Source organism: Chenopodium quinoa, unplaced genomic scaffold (assembly GCF_001683475.1).
Source record: "Chenopodium quinoa cultivar QQ74 unplaced genomic scaffold, ASM168347v1, whole genome shotgun sequence".
In the NCBI taxonomy this organism is placed as follows: domain Eukaryota; kingdom Viridiplantae; phylum Streptophyta; class Magnoliopsida; order Caryophyllales; family Amaranthaceae; genus Chenopodium; species Chenopodium quinoa.
The window spans coordinates 5,627,204-5,648,130 of NW_018744080.1; the positions used below are offsets into that span (position 1 = coordinate 5,627,204).

Genomic DNA, 20,927 nt, shown 5'->3' on the forward strand with positions numbered 1-20,927 from the left:
CTTCCCCAAAGAAAGAAAACAATAATAATAATAGAAATATGAGTAAATAATAAACTAAAATAATAAATAATGAAGATAAATAGAAACAAGAATAATATAATAAAATAAAATAATAAAGATAAAAATAACATAAAAAATAATAATATAAAAAAATGAGAATTTTATTAGGAATTAAACTCTCGAAAAACAGAATTACAAGATAAAGGGTGAAGATAAAACAATTAAAATCCGGATAAAAATAGGAAAAGGATTTAAAAAGAAAACGCGTGGGCACCGCGACACGACACTATACACCGTGTCACGGCAAAAGCTACTGTGTCGCGGCAAAAATTCCCGTGACACGGTGGTAAATCCCGTGTCACGGTGCGCGTATTCTGCAACGGTGTGGTTTAAGCGTAAAGAAAGATAAATTCTGAGTATTTCCGAGCGTTTTAGATATAAAATAGGACCAGTATAATCGTGATATGCATAATTACGAAACATAAAATAATTAGAATTTCATATTTCAATATGGTGATCAGAAAAATAATAGAATAAACATTAATATTGGAAGCAATTTAACAATAATTCCAACAATATAAAATCGTTAGAAAAATAATAGAAATAAAAGGAACATAATTATTATTTTGATTCTGTTTGCTTGCAACTATAAAATAATAAACGAGTTAGTAACTTCAAGGAAATAATAATAGAAAAATAATTAAATTAAATTAAATAGAATTGATTTGGGGCCAAACCCTCGAACAGTTCTACCTTTCACGCCTTGGCTTAAGGATAGAACCACGAGTAAAGTATGGACTCCTTGGAGTGCTGAAGAAGGAATTTTGAAAGAAGAAGGGTAGGCTAGTGTTTAGGCTGGAGCGTAGAAGAGAGAAAAATAGAGAAATAATTGATGCCCCGTACATAAGAAATGAGGGGGTATTTATAGAAAAAATGTGCTGAGGGAACACACGGAACCCTAAAAAGATAAAAACCCTAAAAAGGAATACCGCGACACGGCAAAGTGTATCGTGACACGGGAAATCCCACTTTCAGACGGAAAACATTCCCGTGACACGATGTCAGCTGTGTGACGCGGGAAATATTTAGTGAATGGGGAGAAAATACGTTAAGGCACTACTACAAAATGAGTGTTTTCTCGGCGCTTTAGCCTCGACGCTTAGTCTAGGGCGTCAGGTGGTAAATACAATATGTGTGTTTTCTCGACGCCTAGATTGATTTTCGACATAAATAAGCGTCGAGAACAACACGTGCAGGGCTCGTGAGTTTAATTGGCTCTACCCACGTACGGTTTTAAAATTTTGGAAATAACAAAACTGCCCACAGTACTAAACTTGAAAACCCTTCTCACTTCTCTGAGCTCTCACTTCTTAACCCTAACTATTCATCTCTCCTATATCTTACGAAATTCTGCAAAGTGATTAAGAAAATCATGGATTTTAATGTCAGATCTTCAATTCGTTCCCTTTGCACTGCTCATTAATAATTTTGCTTGCCTAATTTTCTCTTCCCGCTGGCCTTCAATGGTATTTAATTTCGTCCTCTCTTTGCCGATAAAATTGAGGTACATCCTTTCCTTTTGGTCTTCAGTTTTTCTTTGATTTGAGTCCTATAGCTTGTTTATAGAGTATATTTTACAATAATTTCACGAAAATTTTGTCTGAAATGGGTTTGATTCATGAGAAATTGATATTTTAGGGTTTTTCTATACATATCATTGAGTTCAATTTTGTGCTACTGTTCTGATAAAATTCTGGAAAAATTAGCCTTCTTTTATTTTATGTTTGAGCGAAGCACCATTTTGAGTTGGCTACTCACCTTCTATTACTTAAGAACAATCTGTTTTTTTTTTCTGTTTTTTTTTTTTTTTTAATTTTTTATTGTGCTAAAATATTTTGAGGTTCTTTTTTACAGTTTTAAGGTAAAAATGTAATTTAAAATCTTTTTTCTTTCTAAATTCTAAAAGTCTGCAAATTTATATGAATTTGCATTAATTTTTTCCGATAATAATTTGAAACCAAATCGACAATAATAAAAGGTTTTTAGTATGTTTTTGAATCCTCAGAGGTTAGGGGATGACTTTGAAACAAATGGAAAATATTGCTTAGAAGTTATTTAAGCCGAGTTAGCGGATTATGTTCAAAGTATTATCTTGCTAGAATGCTATGTAGATGTGATGAACAAGGACTCAAGGAAGAAGAATATCATAATTTCAGGCTAGTTTACTGAACCTTTTTAAGTGGAAGTCTTTTTGGTTGAAAAACTTGAGCTTACCGTTTCTTACAAGCCAACCCAAAATTGCAACATATATTGTGAGCCTTCTATTACATTACAGAGTATAAGATAAGGGATTCAAATGTTCTTTCTCGATTAATGTAAGATGGTCTTCTCTTTGACCAGTAAGTGGATTAAGAATTATTAAATATATTTGCAAAGAGACGCATTAGCTTTGTTCTTAACTAGCTCTATGTCTCTTTCTTTCCCTTTTTCTTATTTTATTATCTCAATTCTTAAATTGATGTTGTGTGATTTATGTGTGGGCTACATTGAGGCAACTTTTAAGTAGTATGCAGTTTCTTTGTTATGATAGTTGATGTAATGTTTTAGATTTTTCATTGTGCTATATTGATGTACACTTTCTCTCATAGGTGATGATACCAAGGGGCTGCACCTTAGGTGTCGTTACAGATTTGAAGGTATATAGCTCTGCATTACTCTTTATTTTCCTTGAAATTTGAATTTTCTTTTTTTGTGAAAATTTTGAGTAACAATATTGATAAAGGATAGATGGAAGATATTGTTTATACATTTTTTCCCCTAAAAGTTACATTGTATAGCCTCTGTATCTTAGCTTAGCTTGCATTATTAAACTTTCGTTTATTGGACTTTTGTTTTAGCTAGTTAATATTTTAATAATGTAGCAACTCTATGTAACATTTTATGTAGAATACTATGAGAGGTGATTACTAGTCGGACACAATAATTTTCTTCTTAACGCACTTGTTGGACAGTTTTCTGAGATTGTAGGTGTAGTTCGTCACGGGAATAGATCTCCAATTCTTCTAAAGAAAACACATGAATTCTTAGAAATGTCAAACCATTAGGTAACAAAGTTGCATTTCTCTTTATAACATGTGTTGTTCTTAGATGCTAGAGTCCCTATTTATATTTGATGAAGTATTTCTTTGCATGGTAAGTATTGAATTGTGTAATTGCTTTATTAGTCTGATGAAAAATAGATTGACCTAGAACTAGATTGACTTGGTTTTCTGAAATCTTTGTGGGTTTGCTAAAGTCATAATGAGACATGATATCTTTATAAACATGAGTAATCTCAAACTTGCTTAAGAGACATGATATCTTTGTTCATTGGTAATTTTTTTTTCCGCGTTATAATTTCCTCCACATTCGTTAGAAGCTGGTTTGAGTTGTGTCCTTTTATATATAGACATTTGCTTGTTTTTCTCTTTGGTTGTAAATGTTATTGTAGACTAAAACTGTTATAATTGCATGGCTCATATTGATGGTTCTACTCATTCATTAGAAGCTGGTTTGAGCTGTTTAATTTTATAAACATTTGCTTGCTTTGCTCTATGGTTGAAAACATTATGGAGGACCAAAAGTCTTATAATTGCATGGCTCATACTGATGGTTATATTATCTTGGCCCAAAAGGCTTATTGCTTATGAATTACTTAGGGGGTTTATAATTAATTAATATTGGCTCCATCTTGTTGCCATAGCTTAAGCCGAGTGTAGTGCCTTTATTTTCTAAGCTTTGGACTGAGGTAAGCAGAGGAACCCATGCTTGCCTCGGCTCATTATCTACGTTACCCTTAAACTGAATACTAAGATAAAATCTAGAACTGAATCCAGCTCTGAATTTCGGAACTGAATTAGAGCTGAATTTAAGAACTGAATTCAGATCTGAATTTCAGAACTGAATTCAGAGCTGAATTTCAGAACTGAATTATGAGCTGAATTTTAGAACTGAATTCAGAGCTGAATTTCAGAACTGAATTCAGAGCTGAATTTCAGATCTGAAGTTCAGAACTAAATTTCAAATCTGAAAATCAGATTTGATACATTTATACTTAACTATTAAGTTGTTGCTTATTAGACTAATCTGATTTTAATATGTGTTTGGTCTTTCATGCAATCAAGTTCACTCTTGAGTTCTTGTATGCTTAAAGCTTATTTACAATTGGTGAATGAAATGGCTATTTTAATTTGTTAATAATCTTATAGGATTATTGTGCTTGAAAACAAATTATATCTGATGTGTTAGTATCAGTCATTCTGGTATTAATTCAATTCATGTTGTTAATCAAATTGGTAGAATTTTTGTTCTATCTGATGGGTTTTTGTATCTAGTTGATCTGCAATTGTTATAACCTGTGAAAAAGTTAGGGATTCTGAAGAGTGTTAATGTTGTTGCTAGAAGGGTTTGTAGTACTGAATCTAGAAATTCTAATTGGATTAATGAACAGGGAGTTCGTAGTAGTGGTAGTAGTATAGGTGGGAGGCTTATGAAAAAGTTAGGTGGCGGGGTTAGATCGAATGGGGCGAGGGTTAAGGAATTCAGTTCTAGGGGAGTGGATAATAATGGTGCCTACCTTTTTGTGGTGGCGATGGGGAACAAAGTGGTGTTCATTGAGCTGAATTCAGGCAGTAGTAAGCATGATCGAGAGGTCGATGGGAAACGTGGGTTGTTCGTGGTTTTGAAGGAAATGTCCTGTATTGATGGTGTGAAGAGTATGGCGTGGCTTGATGATTCATTGATTTTAAGGACTGATAATGCTTATAGTTTGATGTCCTGTATTACAGGGCATGTTGATTTGATATTTTCACAGGCGGTAACAATTGCAGATCCATGCTGATCAGTTGCTGAGTTGGTGGTACACTGGTATTTGGTAATTCTGGTATTTGATTGCAGATCAACTAGATACAAAAACCCATCTGGTAATTCTGGTATTTACAATTCATGTTGTTTTGCCTAACACAGCCGCTATTCCTTGTCTCAAATTGTTGTCAAAAAATAAGAAGGTGCTTCTACTAGTTGATAATTCGGGCATTGTAGTGGATAATCATGGACAGCCCGTTAGTGGTACCCTAGTATTTGGTTGTGCTCCTCATTTGATTGCTGATTTATGTTCGTATGTGGTGGTTGCTAGCAATGGAAAGATGGAATTATAAGCTTGTGTGTGTGTGTGTGTGTGTGTGAATAAGTTTATATTGTGTATTGTACTAATTTATACTTTGTATTTTTGTTTTTTGAAGATTGGAAAAGGCAATGTAGGTGCAACAAGAGAATAGGCCAGAACACTTGAGCATCAAAACAAGCGACTACATCTTCTATAACGCCATCATCTATCTATTTTGGTTTTGTCTTAATTATATTAGTGATGTATTTATTTAGGGAGAAGCTACTATAATATGCGACCTTTTATTTTTTATAATTAATTGTGTTGATGTTTTCGTTTATAAATTTGGTAATTTAATTAACTATGTACTATTATTATTGTTGATTAATTATTATTATTATTTTTTTTTTTGTAATCTGATCTAGTTATATAGAATATTTGTTTACTTTAAATTTAATATTCTTAATTTAACTTATGATAAATTTAAATAACTATTGTATGTATGATGGTAATAATTTAATACAAGGAAAAAAAATAAAAAAAAAAAGCTTAAAAATAATTTTGGACATGTAAAAGCGTCACTAAAAAAACTATACAAAGTTGTGAAAATGCGCGAAATTAGTATTTTCTGACACTTCGTATATTAGTTTGTACACAAAAAAGCGTCGAAATTCTCGACGCTTTTTTGTGTCCCTCAAAATTCTCGACTCACGGATTCTGGACGCTTTTTTAGTAGCGTCGAGAAATTTTTTTTCGACGCTTTTTTGCGTCGAAAAAAGACTTAAAAAGCGTCCAAAAAACACGCTTTTTGTAGTATTGAGGGTTTACGCGGAAAGCACACGGAAACCCCCGTGTCACAGCAGGTGGCCCGTGTCATGGGGAATCCCATCGTCAGACGGGACAGTTTCCCGTGACTCGGTGCACAAATGCCATGGTGCGGGAGTCCTGGTCCGTTTTTCTGTCTAAATTCATTTTTAACCCTAATTTCGTTCAGCATTTTAAGTGCCGATTGATAATTTCGGGCCATTTCTGATTTATTATTAGCATTTAGGCTAAAATAAGAAAATAAGTAAATAATATAAAATGTTTGGGCCAAAATAAGTAATAAAACAATAAAACAAAAAAAAGGTTTGGGCTGAAATTAAAAAAAAAAACTATGCTTTGACTAAACATCAAGACTGATCCATGGATTATTTAAATACGATTTTTTAAGCACTCTCGGGATTATATACTGAATCCGGCCAATAGTGACGGTGAAAGGTTGTTCATCATCGGGTTTGGTTTTTGGGAGACAATTTTAGGTGTCTGCAGGTAACGACCTTCCCCAAAAGAAAAAAGAAAATGAAAAATGGGACAAATTTTACGATTTTCCCAAAAGAAAATAGAAATATAAAAGAAAATAAAACAAGTTTTACAAATCCCCAAAATAAAAAGAAAAATAAAAATAAAAATAAACATGAAAATGGGATAAGTTTTATAACTTCCCAAAAAAAAAATAGAAATAAAAAATAAAATAATAATAAAGAATAAAATAAAAAAAAATAAAATAAAACAAAATAAAATAAAAGGAGAATTTATCAGGAATTAAACTCTTGAAAAACAGATAAACGGTGAAGGCAAAAACATAAAAATCCGGAAAAAAATAGGTAAAGGATAAAAATATGAAGACGCGTGGGCACCGCGACACGGCAGTGTACAAAGTGTCACGGCAAAGCATGCCGTGTCGCGGCACTGATTCCCGTGACACGGTGGAATTTCCCGTGCCATGGTCCGCGTATTCTGCAGCGGTGTAGTTTGCGCGCATAGAAAGATAGATTTTGAGTATTTCCAAGCGTTTTGGCTATAAAAGAGGACTAGTTTATTTGTGATATGCATAATTACGTAACATAAAATAATTAGAATTTCATATTTCAATAATAATGTCTCAGAATTTTGATCATACATTGCGCGACTGGTCTTATTCTTTGTCATAATGATGACAAAAGAGAGCTGGAATTGTTTCATGTCAGTGGCTTATTAGCCTTGAGGCATGTAGCAATTGAACATGATTATCTTAGGGCAGTTTTAGATTATTGGAGTCCAGAAAGACATTGTTTCAAATTTAATTATGATAAAATCTGTCCCGGAGGAATTTGGTGCCATATTTGGTTTTCCTGCCAGAAATCTCATTGCAATGCCTACCCTGCGTGAGTATTATTACCAAGACTTCGAACGCCATCAGAATCTGACAGATCCAAATTTAAATAAAATTGTGTGTGGTAATGAAGTAGATTTAGAAAATCTTGCAAACTTGTATTTCAACCGTCCTATCTCTGAGTCTTATCATGTATACCGTAGAAGGGCTTATATTTATTGCATGTTTAGCAAGCTTTTATTTGCAAACGGTAGGGTAGTACATGCTTGTTTAGCGTCAGTGCTTGAACATGTTGAATCAGGGAGATCTCCTACGCCTACTTGCCATGGAGAAACTTTGCGCGGCCTTGACAAAGCAAAAGCTAACCGGAAAGCCATCAGGAAGGGCTCTCTAGTACTGTTACAGGTAAAAATGCGCTCCAATTAGCCCCCGTGACACATTGAAGTCACCGTCTCACGATGTATGTCTATTGTGACACGATGCATTCTGTCGTGTCACGGTGGTTTTCTGCAATTTGTTTTTCGACTGATTTTATATATTTTTTTGCAGATTTGGTTGATGGAGCGTTTAGAACTTTTTGAAGCCCCCGGCGATATTGAAAAATATGGCCCCAATGATCTGGTCCGTAGGAAGAAGAATTACTCTGCAAACATGTCATATGATGATTGGAAGGTCTTCTTTGCAAAGAGAGAATTTTTCATTCGGTGGGTGGTGCCATGGTGGAGGCTTACTACGATGGTCGGCACAAATGATACCCCCGTATTGTCGCGTTCCTAGCATTTCAAAGTTGACTTTTTATTGCCCTTCTCGATTAATGCGACAACATGGACTTGAACAAGTAGTTCCACGCTATAACGATAGTCCTCGTGAAGTACCATTGCATGAAAATAACGTTCATAAGTACGAGACTTATTGGATTAGAAGACCTTAGTTGACCGATTTTGCGAGTAACCAAGCTCCTTCTCCCTTGTCTAGTGCATACAAGGCATGGTTGAATTCTAGAAGTAGAAGGGATCAAGTCAAATCACACACTTTTGATGTGAAGGGACGTCTTGGAAGTAAGAAGGCACCTCCTAAAGAACGTCTAGGTCCAAGAACACAAGGAATTGAGTTTAAGACTTTTATAATGCCTAAAAAGAAGAATTATGTGAAAGGAAAGGGTAAGGAAAAGATGGTTTATAGAGAGAAGCAATCGAAGAATTCTAAGAAAGGTGAAAGGAGTGAAAGCTCAACTAGGGGTGTGATGGTTCGGGCTACAAAAGACACATTAATGGTGAAGGTCGACCTAGTTGAAAAGAGAGGGAGGTTCCTAAAGTGAAGAAGGATTAGATCAATATTGCTTTGCTTTATAATTTTTAATTTTAAAATAAGGCGCATGATGCCAATAACTATAGTCACATTTATTTCAATAATAGTAGCATATTTATTTTCGCCTTAAAATTACAATGACTTTTTATTTTATGTTTTTATTTTATTTTTTATATATTTGAGTCAAGAAGTCAGACACAATGGAAGAATAAAAACTATCGTCGAACAAGTAATAATAACAGAATTCGCAAAGTCCGGTTTTGCCGTGCCACGGAAAAATCCGCCGCGTCATGCTGGAAAATACCGTGACGCAAGGTTTGTTTTTTGTTTTTTTTTTTGCTGGAAATCCACCGTGCCACGATAAAAACTACTGTGACACGATAAACATTCCCGCGGCACGGTGGATGCTGACGTGGCACGACATCAATTTTATTTTTATTTATTTATTTTTTTCCGTGTCACGGGGTGTTTTGCCGTGCAACAGTGGCGGCTGCCGTGGCGTGGTGGATGCTGAACTGGCGCAATGTATGATTTTCTTGATTTAGTTCCATTTTGCTGTTTTGTGTGTTGTATTTGATCGACGGAGAAAAGATTTTATTTTTTTAAAGTGGCCAGGCCCCCTTGAGGGGTTGCCTACGTATCCTTGAAAAGGAATCAGGTTAAACGTAGCTCTATCGGGTGATGAACCCCAACTAGGCATAAAATTTCTTGAGTTGATCAAGTTGGTTAAATTGTGGAAACCGTTGCCATCCATGTTTACCAATTGTGCCGCTCCGCCAGATAAAATGGATTTAAAAATCTACGGACCTGACTAGTTTGGTCTAAATTTTCCTCTTGGATCCAACACATTTTTGCGAAGTGCCTTAAACACCAAGTCACCTTCCTTGATGTTCCTAGTCTTGACTTATTTATTGAAATGTTGCGCCATACGTTGTTGGTAGGTTTGGACATTATGCAAAGCTGCCAAGCGTTTTTCGTCAAGCAAGACTAGTTCATCATATCTTACTCTAATCTAGTCGACTTCATCTAGTTGGCTTTCTAACGCAATTCAGAGAGAAGGGATTTTGAGCTCTATTGGTTGTACAGCTTCAACTTCATAGACCAAAGAGAAAGGGGTATCCCCCATTGATGTACGAATAGAGGTTCGATAACCCCAAAGGGCGAAATGTAGCTTACTTGGCCAATCCTTGTAATTTTCCGTCATCTTTTCGATGATATTTTATACATTCTTGTTGGCCGGTTCGACCGCTCCATTTTTTTTGTTGCCTGTAAGGTGATGATCTGTGATGCTTGATATAATATATCTTTAATAGTTCTGCGCACTCGGCTTGGAAATGCGTCCCATTATTATTGATCATCTCATGAGGTACCCTATAGCGGCATATGATACTTTTCTCAATCAATTGAGCTACATGTTTTGCTATGAGCTTAGCATATGAGGCAGCTTTGACCCATTTAGTGAAGAAGTCGATTGCTACAAGGATGAACTCATGTCCCCCCATGTCCTGGTGGTGTTATCTTTCTAATGATGTCGATACCCCAAGTAGAGAAAGGCCATGAGAAAGTGTATGTGTAGAGAAGCGAAAGTGGAACGTGTTGCAAATATGCGTAGACTTGAAACTTCATACATTTCTTGACGTATTCGTGACAATCTATCTCCATAGTATTTAATTAATAACCTTGTCGTTGAATCTTTTTGACTAACATCGTAGCATTCATATGCATTCCACATATACCGACATAAAGGTCTTCCATGGTTTTGTGTGCTTCTTTCTTAGCTATGCATGAAAGGAATGGTTTCCTTCTAACAAGTGTATTATTCTGATAGCGGGTTCAGAAGTATTAGAAAGCTAATATATTCAGTAAGGTCAAATGATCGGAATGCCTGGGTGGAGGCCGCTTCCGATTAGTAATATTAACGTATAATTAATATTACAGCTTAATCTTTACTGAACCCTTCGGGTCACACCCTAGAAAATATACGAACCGACTCGACGAATTAATTCGGAAGATGAGACGGCAAAATTAGTAATAAATCAACAATGACTAAAATACCCCTAGTATCGAAATCCCGAGTGCTAGGGGATTAGGCAAGCTAGCAGCCCGCTCCATGTGCGAGGGTTGCTAGCGAGCCACGGCCAGCAGCCCGCAAGCATTGCGTGGCTTGCTGGCGCGCGCCGCTGGTAGCAGCCCGAACATGTGCCTGGCTTGCTAGAAGTGCCCATCGGCAGCAGCAACCCGCACATATGTGATGGGCGTGCTGGGCCGAGAAGGCTGTAGCTAGCAACCCGCGTGTGCGGGGCTAGGCTAGGTCGAGTGTTAGGGCGGGTCATTTGGGAAGCATGTGAAGGGAGTTTATTTGTGTGAGGACAAGTTGCACAAGGAGAGGATGGAGTGGGGAGCAAGTATGTTCCCCTCCTCTCCAAGTGGTCCTCACTTCTCTTTACATACAACAAAGACACTTGTTGATTTATTACTTTCTTGCCTATTGAATTTATTCTAGCTTTAAACTAAATTGTGGAATTTAATGATCCGACATTGATGGGATTGAAATTCTCACTCCCACTTTTCTCTATAAATACCCAAGTTGGGTTTACGAGAAAAGTGCTTGAGTGGGAGTTAAAAAGAGCATTGCATTTTGGCAAAAACTCTTAAACTCCATTAACACTGGGTTTTGGTCGGACCTTGCTAACTTCAAGGTAGCGGACCTAAAAATTCGGTGTTCGTCCTTAATGGGTGAATACCGTTGGAGTCTTGGTATTTTCGGAGCTAAAGCTTTCAAGTAAGAGTCCATTAGGTCGGGCAAAGCACGCTTCAAAGATAAATTCCGATTTTATCCTTTTATGTTTATTTGTTATGCTTTGTGGTTTTATTAATTGCAAGTGGTTCTTTGGGTCGGGGTCGTTTTCGCGGTAAGTTGGACTTACCAAACCCCAACAATGCATAAGACATTTCTCCCTAATGCAGTCCTTTTCTGGAGTTCTCCCCTAATTAGCACATACTGTGATTCCAGGAGCCTCAAAGCACGGCGTGCCCTTTTATCAGTGTTAGGAGGATATTCTCCCTTGGTCACATAATTAAGGCTATATGTTTACCATGGCTCTTCATCTTCTTCTTGTGTTTCTTGTTCATCATCAAGTGCGTGCTCATAAGCCGGCTCATAAATTCTTTCTATGGTCAATGGCATTCTAATTGTGTCCGTTGAAATCTGCACCATTGATGCTAATTTAGCCAGTGCGTCGGAAAACTGGTTTTCTTATCTAGGAAAGTACGTATATTCTACTTCATCTAGTTACCCCGTGAGAGTTTCCAGATGAGCTTGATATGTAGCGAGACTTTCACTTCTCACCTTCCATCTCTTTGAGATCTGGTTAATGATTAGTGATGAATCACCGTAGATTCTAAGCTTCTTAATTTCCAAGGCCACAACTCTTTCTAATCCCATGATGCGTACTCTGTGGCACTGTTGGTGGCATCAAAGTCGAGCTTCATGAAAATTGGGATATGCTCTTTATTGGGTGATACGAACAAGACTCCTACACCACAACCCTTTTAGTTTAAAGCTCCGTCGAAATAGAGCGTCCAGCTATTATCTTCGGTCATGAGTAAATCTTGTCAGGGAAATCATACTCATCTTCTTCTTTCTCAACTTCTTCTAGTGGAAAAGCTACTAAGAATTCAGAAACTGCAGAACCTTTGATAGCCTTTTTGTGGTAGAAATTTCAAGTCACACTGAGCAAGTTTAACTATCCACCTTGATAATCTTCCATTGAGTGTTACTTTTTTCGAACAAGTACTTGAGAGGATCCATCTTGGACACGACATGCACTTTGTGAGTGAGCATGTAATGTCTTAATTTCTACGCGGCCCACATGAGTGCAAGACACAACTTTTCAAGTGGTGTGTATTGCGTCTCATATCCTTGTAGCTTCATGCTCAAATAGTAAATTGCATTCTCCTTGATTTCGATCTCTTGTGCTAGCATTGCCCCCATCGTTTCTCTTGTGACCGTAAGATAGAGTCGAAGAGGAAAGTCAGGCATTGTTAGCCCTAGCACGAGTGGGTTTTCAAGGTACTCTTTGATTTTTTCGAAAGCTTTTTGGCAATCATCATCCCATGTGACAGGAAAATTTTTCTTAAGCTTCTTGAATATAGGTTCACATATCGCCGTGAGTTTTGATATGAACCTACTTATATATTGTAGCCTTCCAATGAAGTCTCGAATTTCTTTCTCAGTTTTGGGTGGTGGCTTTTCCATAATTGCTTTGACTTCTGTGGGATCTATTTCAATCCCCCGAGAACTGATCACATATCCAAGTAGTTTGCCTGAGGTAACTCCGAATGCACACTTTGCTGGATTTAATCTCATGTTGTACTTGCGAAGTCTTTCAAGGAACTTCCGAAGTGCAATGATGTGACCTGGGTGATCCTTTGACTTGACGATCATATCATAAACATAGACCTCCACCTCTTTGTGCATCATATCATGTAACAATGATGTGGCTATTCTTTGGTAGGTAGCACCCGCGTTTTTTTAACCCGAATGGCATTACCGTATAGCAATATGTACCCTATTGTGTGCTGAATGTGGTTTTCTCCACGTCTTCCTCGGACATTAATACTTGATTATATCCGGCGTAGCCGTCCATGAATGATAGGAGTGCATGGTTTGCTGTGTTATCAACCAGAATGTTAATGTGATGTAGAGGGAATCCGTCTTTCGGGGTTGCCATATTGAGGTCCCTGTAATCAACACACATTCTGACCCTTCCATCCTTCTTCAAAACTAGAATCACATTAGATATCCATTTTGGATACTTGGATACTTTGATGAAACCTGCAGCCAATTGCTTTATGATTTCTTCCTTGATTTTGAGAGCCACATCGGGTTTTATACGGCGTAGCTTTTGTTTGATAGGCTTCATACCTGGAATGAGTGATATTGTATGCTGAGCTATATCCCTGTCAATTCCTGGCATATCTTGGTATGACCAAGCAAATACATTAACAAATTCACTAAGCAAGTTAACTAGCTCTTTGCGTTCATCTTGACTTGGTGTCAATCCAATTTTTACTTCTTTCATAGTCGTATCATTGGAAATATTAACTGTTTCTGTATCTTTGATGATTGCTGTTTTATTTTCGTGATATTTCATTGCTTTTATTATTTATTTGTCATTTTTATCATTAACAAAGCAATATTGATCAAGGTTAGGGGAATGACACACATCGTAAGCAATGGTACTCATTACATTGAATTCATTGGTCATTACATGAAGGAGGGCAAGGTTAGCTGCGACCTCGCAGGAATTATTTGAGATAGAAAGAGGAGACTTAACAAGATACTCAGCATTAAGGGGAACTACATTAGACTCTATAGCAGAAAGGGGGTCAGCCTCAGATCCTAAAGACTCGTCTATAGACTTAGACTCAGACTCAGAATTAGACGACTCAGACTCATCAAACACAGGACCTTTGCCAGCGGTCACTTCCAACTTCTCTCCACATGGTGTATAGATCTTCACCGTCTTGCGCCATCCTTATGACACATTATCAACCGGGACAATTAACATAGAGGGGTTAAAATCTTTTCTTGATATGACAGCTTAAATGAGCTTAGAATCATCATTGCAGATAGGCTTGGGTTCATTCTTTTCTAGTGAAAAAAGAAGATTAATGTTCATATCATTAGAGCTTGGACTAGCTTGGACTCATCACCTTCATCGACGAATTCACAGGGTCGATGGGATCAACTATTGGTTGTGATTGTGGTGGAGGTGGAGGTGGACTAGGCTGTTGCAACTGTCCATTTCTGGTGAGAACCTTAACCTCTAGGTCTACCCAAATATCTTTACTAGTGCCAAGAGATGAACAAGCTATATCTTTGAGATAGACAGATACAAATACATTCACAGGTTCATTCACAGGTTGAGTGAGTATTGACGGATCAATGGAGACTTCATCTCTCATGATAGCCAAAGCATAAGAAAGGGGACATGTTTGAATATTGGGCTTTTTTCTCCCTGGAGGGACAAAAATTTGATTAGCGTCAATCAGGTCTTGGATTGCATCCTTCAACCTCCAACACTTCTTAGTAGTATGACCTTTGCCTTGATGAAACTTGCAATGAGCATTGGGATCATAGCTAGTAGTTCTATTCTCTAGTCGAGGTTCTGGAAAAGGTCCAATTGGCATAATCAGTCCTTGACTATGCAAGTGATCAAAAGCAGCATCATAAGTCATTCCCAAAGGCGTGTAAACCCTCCTTTGCCTTTGGAATCTCTGAGGGGGGGCATTAAGAGCTAGCACATCATTGACATTGAAATTATTGGTAGCATTATTGAGTTTGGAAGATGAAGAAGAAGGAGTGTCATTCTTCTTGTTTTTCCAAGTGTAGTTATTATTGTTGCACTAGCAGTCTTCATCAGTTCATCTTCGATATTGATCCCTATATCGTACACAGCTTCGAAGGTATTCAAAGGCAGAAACTTCAAGTGTTGCTTGTACTTATAAGTCAGATTTGCAATAAACAGGCGAACCATCTCTTTCTCCTTGGGAGGATCCACTAAGAGTGCAGCTGTTTTCTCCACCTGCTTAGATAAGTAGTGAAGCCTTCATTCTCCTTCTGTTTGAGAATGTAGAGTTCACGTTCAGAAGTCTTGGCTTGGATGTTACACTTGTAGCGGTTCATGAAGATTTAAGTAACATCCTCCCAGGTCACAACATGTTTAGATTCTAGAGTAGACAGGCATGCTCCAAGAAAAGAGGGAACACAGTAGGGAAGAATGTCACATCTAATTCTTTAAGAGCTATCTTCGCAGAAAAAGCCTTCAAGTGGAACAACGGATTATTAATAGGCTTGAACTTGGGAATGTCAGCAGTGGAAAACTTTTCAGGAAGTTTTTCCTTTATGGACGAAGAGGTGATAGGTTGCTCTACATAAGTGAACTCTTCAGAGGTCTTACTCATCTGTTCTTTGATCTTGTCCATAGCAGCGGCAGTGACATTGTTTTGATTGTCTTGCTCTACTGTGTTGACTCTGGTGGTGAGTATTTGCATCATGTTAGAAAACATCTCAATGGTCCTGTTGATGTTCTCAATATCCTCCTTAGCAGCCATTGGTTGAAAGTAGACTGGAGATGGACTTTGAGAAGATGATTGAGGTGGTTTCCTTGTACGCCTCTTTGGTATAAGAGGTTGTTAAAGTATTGACTCGAACCGTAACAATCTACCCCTGCTTCTTGATGACCAAGTTATGTGACATCGAAACAAGAACACCTTTAATGACTAAACTTAACCTTGACCTGTCATAAAAAGAGAGAAAAAAAATCAAAATATGCTTTATTTTCTAAAAATATGTATGGAAGGATACCATCCGACTTACTCCGAAAAAAAAAACGAAAAAAAAAGACGAGACAAGACCACCCTAAAGTACGATCATGAAATGGTGCACGACTAACGGAAAAGTGTGTGAATTTGACACAACATGTGAGTGATAGAGTGAGGTTATGGACACGTGTTATGACTATACAACTAGACATGACATCAAACCAGACATACGGACTACAGAAGCACGCACAAAGACCAAAAAAAGACTGACTGAACAAAACCCTTGGCACCGTGTTACGGTGATGACTGTTGTGACATGGTACAGTGCACTGTCAAATGGCAAACTGCACCGTGTCACGACATTGCACACCGTGGCGCGGCAGATCAGCCGTGACACGATGTACAATTCCACGCCTAAACTTTGCGTAACTTCCAGGTTTTGATCAATTTGTAGTGGAGTCGCCAAATTTTAGGCGTCGCTCAAAGTGCGCCTTCGTTTAAGTATGTTTTAATATGCTTGGAAATCATAGGAAGTGGGAATTGACATAATACAATTAGGAACAAGGAAACTAGGGATCCTCCAACAAGTTTTTAAGGAACTTATAAATCGTTCACGGATTATAAAAGCAAACCTCGAATAAGGGGACAACGATAGGCAACAACGATTGACCCGTGAAGGTTACACCCCATTCATAATCCATGAGATTACTAACTCCATATGGTTTGGAACCACGAAAGGAGGATCGGGCATGATGGTACGAAGTGAGTCATGGAGTTAAATTCGCCCGTATTGGCCTCTACTCGATTCTAATAGTGAAACGTGATTTCTGCAATCTCAAAGGCATGCAAACAAAGATTAAATTTGCTCCAAACTATTATTAAGCTAAATTGGTTTAATATTAATGCAACACATTATTCTAAAATATTAGTGATCAGTTCATTAAACAACAAGATTAAAAAGGAACCTAAACTGGTTGTCCAAATTATCTTATTAGGCGTGATTTTCAATTACATATTCCCTTTGAACATGCAATATGGTGATCAATAATAAAAATTATAGTAAACATTAATATTGGTAGCAATTTAATAATAAATCCAACAATATAAAATCGTTAGAAAAATAATAGAAACAAAAGGAACATAATTCTTACTTTGATTCTGTTTGCTTGCAACTATAAAATAATAAACGAGTTAGTAACTTCAACGAAAAATGATAAACATAATAATTAAATTAAATTAAATTAAATAGAGTTGATTTGGGGCAAAACCCTCAAACAATTCTACCTTTCACGCCTTGGCTTAAGGACAGAACCACGAGTAAAGTATGGACTCCTTTCAGTGCTTGAAGATGGAATTTTGAAAGAAAAAGGGTAGGCTAGTGTTTAGGCTAGAGCATTGAAGAGATAAAAAGAGATTAATTGATGCCCCGTACATCATAAATGAGGGGGTATTTATAGAAAAAATGAATAAAGGGAAAACACGGAACCCTAAAAATGTTAAACCCTAAAAAATAACATCGTGACACGGCAGTGCACACCGTGACATGGTGCCAGGCACAGTCAGATGGGGCACACTCCCGTGACACGGTGGAAAACAGTGTGACACGGAAAAAAAAATCAGGTAACGGGAGATAAAACGCTTGAAGGGTTTACGCGGAAAGGAAACAGAGATGCCCCGTGTCATAGTACAGGCATCGTGTCACGCGAAAGCACACTGTGGCGCGACATTATGCCCCGTGATACGGTGCTTACTTCCGTGCGTGAATCTGTAGTCCATTTTTCCTTCTAAATTCATTTTTGCCCTAATTTCGTTCAGCCTTTTTAAGTGTCGATTGACAATTTTCGGCCATTTCTGATTTATTATTAATTGGGATAAAATAATAAAATAAATAACAAAAATAAATAAAAAGTTTGGGAAAAAATAATAAATAAATAGAAAAAGGTTTCGGCTGAAATTAAAAATGAACTATGCTTTGACTAAACATCAAGACTGATCCATTTACTATTTAAAAACTGAATTTTATTAAATACGATTTTTAAGCACTCTCGAGATTAAATACTAAAACCGTGGTGAAATATTGTTCATCATCGGGTTTGGATTTGGGGAGACATTTTTAGATGTCTACAAAGCTGTAATATTAATTACACATTAATGTTACTGATCGGAAGTGGCCTCCACCCAGGCATTCCAATCACTTAACCTCACTAAATAATTAGCTTTATAATAATTCCAAACCCTCTATCGAAATAATACACTTGTTCGAAGGACACCATTCCTTCAAGTTGAAGAAGACAAGGGTATTGGGGAAGAAAAAAATTTTGAGAAGAAGATTTGCATATGGAAATGAGAGACAAAAGAGGGTGACGGATCATTTGTCTAGGCTTTATTTTGAGAACAAAGATGATGTACAAATCAATGAGGAAATGGGATTTTAAACTCTTACGGCTTTGGCTTCAACATCTAGCCCTTGGTATGCGGATATCGCAAATTATCTTGCTTGTGGAGTTATTCACAAGGGTTTCACTTCTCAACAAAACAAAATGTTTTTCAAAGAAGTAAGAAGGTACTTTTGGAATGACCCAAACTTATTCAAGCAATGTAGAAATGGCCTTTTCCGAAAATGTGTTCTGGATCATGAAATTGAAGGAGTTCTTGAGCATTGCCATTCATTACCATGTAGAGGACATGGGGGAGTTAACAAGACGGTGACAAAGATTTCTCAATCTCTATTGTGGTGGCCGAATATGCATAAGGATGCCCACAAGTTTGTTTCAAGATGTGATAGGTGTCAAAGGAGTTATGGCATAACCAAGAAAGATGAAATGACTCAACAAAGCATTTTAGAGGTTGAACCTTTTTATGTATGGGGGGTTGACCTCATGGGGTCGTTTGTCTATTCTTGTGGGAACTTGTATATCTTGGTAGGGATCGATTATTAGACTAAGTGGATTGAGGATATACCTTCCCCTACCAATGATCATAACGTTTTGCTTAAGCTTCTCAAGAAGATAATCTTTCTTCGATTTGGGGTTCCTAAGGTGCTTATTAGTGATGGAGTCTCTCATTTTTCCAAGAAGCAACTCAAAGCCCTTCTTAAGAAGTATGGATTTTACCACAAGGTTGGCCTACCCTACCATCCTCAAACTCAAGGAAAAGTGGAGGTGTCTAATAGAGAAATCAATAATCTTCATTAGAGAATGGTGAACAAGTCAAGGAAGGATTGGTCTCTCAATCTTGAAGACACGTTATGGGCTCTAAGGACGACATACAAGACTCCATTTGGTACGATCCCCTATAGGTTTGTCTAAAAGAAGGCTTGTCACTTGCCGGTGGAATTGGAACACAAAGCTTGGTGTGCTATCGGAACACGATATGGAATTATCATTGTCGGTGAGAAGAGATAGTTGAAGCTCAATGAACCTAAAGAGCTTATAGATGATGCTTATGAGAGCTCGAGGTTATATAAGGAGAAGACAAAGAAGTGGCACGACCAACAAATTCTAAACAAGAGCTTTAAGGTTGAAGACAAGGTTTTATTATTCAAATCAAGGCTTCGTTTGTTTTCCTAAAAACTTAAGTCCAAGTGGTAGCGGTATTTTGTAATTTCAAAGAATACTCCTTACTCATCATTTAAGTTGGATGCAGGCGATCAAAAGTTTATGGTTAATGGTCATCGTCTGAAACACTATTTCTGCAAAGATGAAATTGGTTTTATTAGGTGTTTAATGCTTGGTCCTTTAATTCCCAAGCCCCCTCCATGATGAATTTTTCTCATGTAAAGATAGTGACCACATAAAGAACCGCTTCTCGAGAGGCAACCTAACTAAGGGAGGAGACTAGGTCATTGGACTAATCTTCCCTAGGCCAAACAAAATTTGTAATCACTCAACACACCCTTATAACTAGCATAAGCGTAAGTCGAGGGTCGAACAATTAGGAATGGGAGGTGAATGCTAATTGTTTCGGGGTTTTTTGATGTCCTGTGGGAGAGTTACAATTCCGAGACTAGAACCGGACGCCTGTACCTGCAAAACAAACGGATGCTCCGGATGATTGGAGATCCGCCTCCGACGGTCAAGTTAGTACTTGATTAAGGAGTAAAAATGCGGAAATTAAAGTGATTGGGTCTCTCTAGGTGAGAGAGTTTAATGTGTGTAATCTGCGTAATCTTCCTTAATGAGGATTAAGGGAGGTATTTATAACCTCGGGAAACGTGCCAATCTAGGTTTAGGTTAACCTTGGGCTGATTGGGCTTCCCTCGGAAGTTGGGCCTGGGTGGCCGAGTTCTCCATTAGGCATGGAGTATGCCACGTGTCATGACATAATAGGTCCAAGGCGGACGAATAAGCGTGTGCCACGTGGCAAGCCCTGAGAGGTCCAACTGGGGAAAACTTGGCAGGACCTGATTGGCCCACGTGGCGCATTCCGATTGGTGGGAGCAAAATCCCCTAATCATTTGCCCCTCACAGGTGGCACGTGACTGTTCACGTGTTACCTGTGAAAGGTATCTCCCTGTAACAGGCGACGGCCTGCTACAGGTGTCACTCGGCGAGAGGCCGAGAGATTCTCCCGCCAAAATTTTGAATTCTGGAAGTGACCCTTCGCCTTCTCACTTTTCCTATATAAAGGAGTGTTGACTTCGGTCATTTTCACACTTGAAAACTTTGTGAGAGAACATTCGGACCCCTGAACTTGCTCTGACATTTTGGACCCTTTCTGCCTACCGCCTGCTCTGACAAGCCGACTGCAAAGGATTTTCAGAACTTCATCAATCGTCACTCGTTCAGGTAACCGTCGGTTCTCTTACTATTAATTTTCTTTTTACTTTATTCTTTTTTGAAATGGCACCACGGAAGCACACGACACGACCTAGGTTAGTGATCAGCCGGTCACCGGGGACGGCTGAATCTAGGACTAGGAGTGCCGCCTGCCCTTTTCTGGACCCATCTTTGCCCTTTATACAAAGTCCGACTGTATTTGTGTCTATGCAGAGCATGATGGCCAGAACAAAAA

The 20,927-nt window shown here is 37.8% G+C and overlaps 1 long non-coding RNA gene across 1 annotated transcript; it reads left to right on the plus strand.

Moving 5' to 3' along the window:
• The first annotated feature begins 1,324 nt into the window (after positions 1-1,324).
• On the plus strand, positions 1,325-5,504 carry LOC110691594. The gene is made up of 3 exons (XR_002505323.1): positions 1,325-1,564; positions 2,649-2,696; positions 5,280-5,504. It is a non-coding gene; the product is annotated as an uncharacterized LOC110691594 (long non-coding RNA).
• Positions 5,505-20,927: the final 15,423 nt, after the last annotated feature.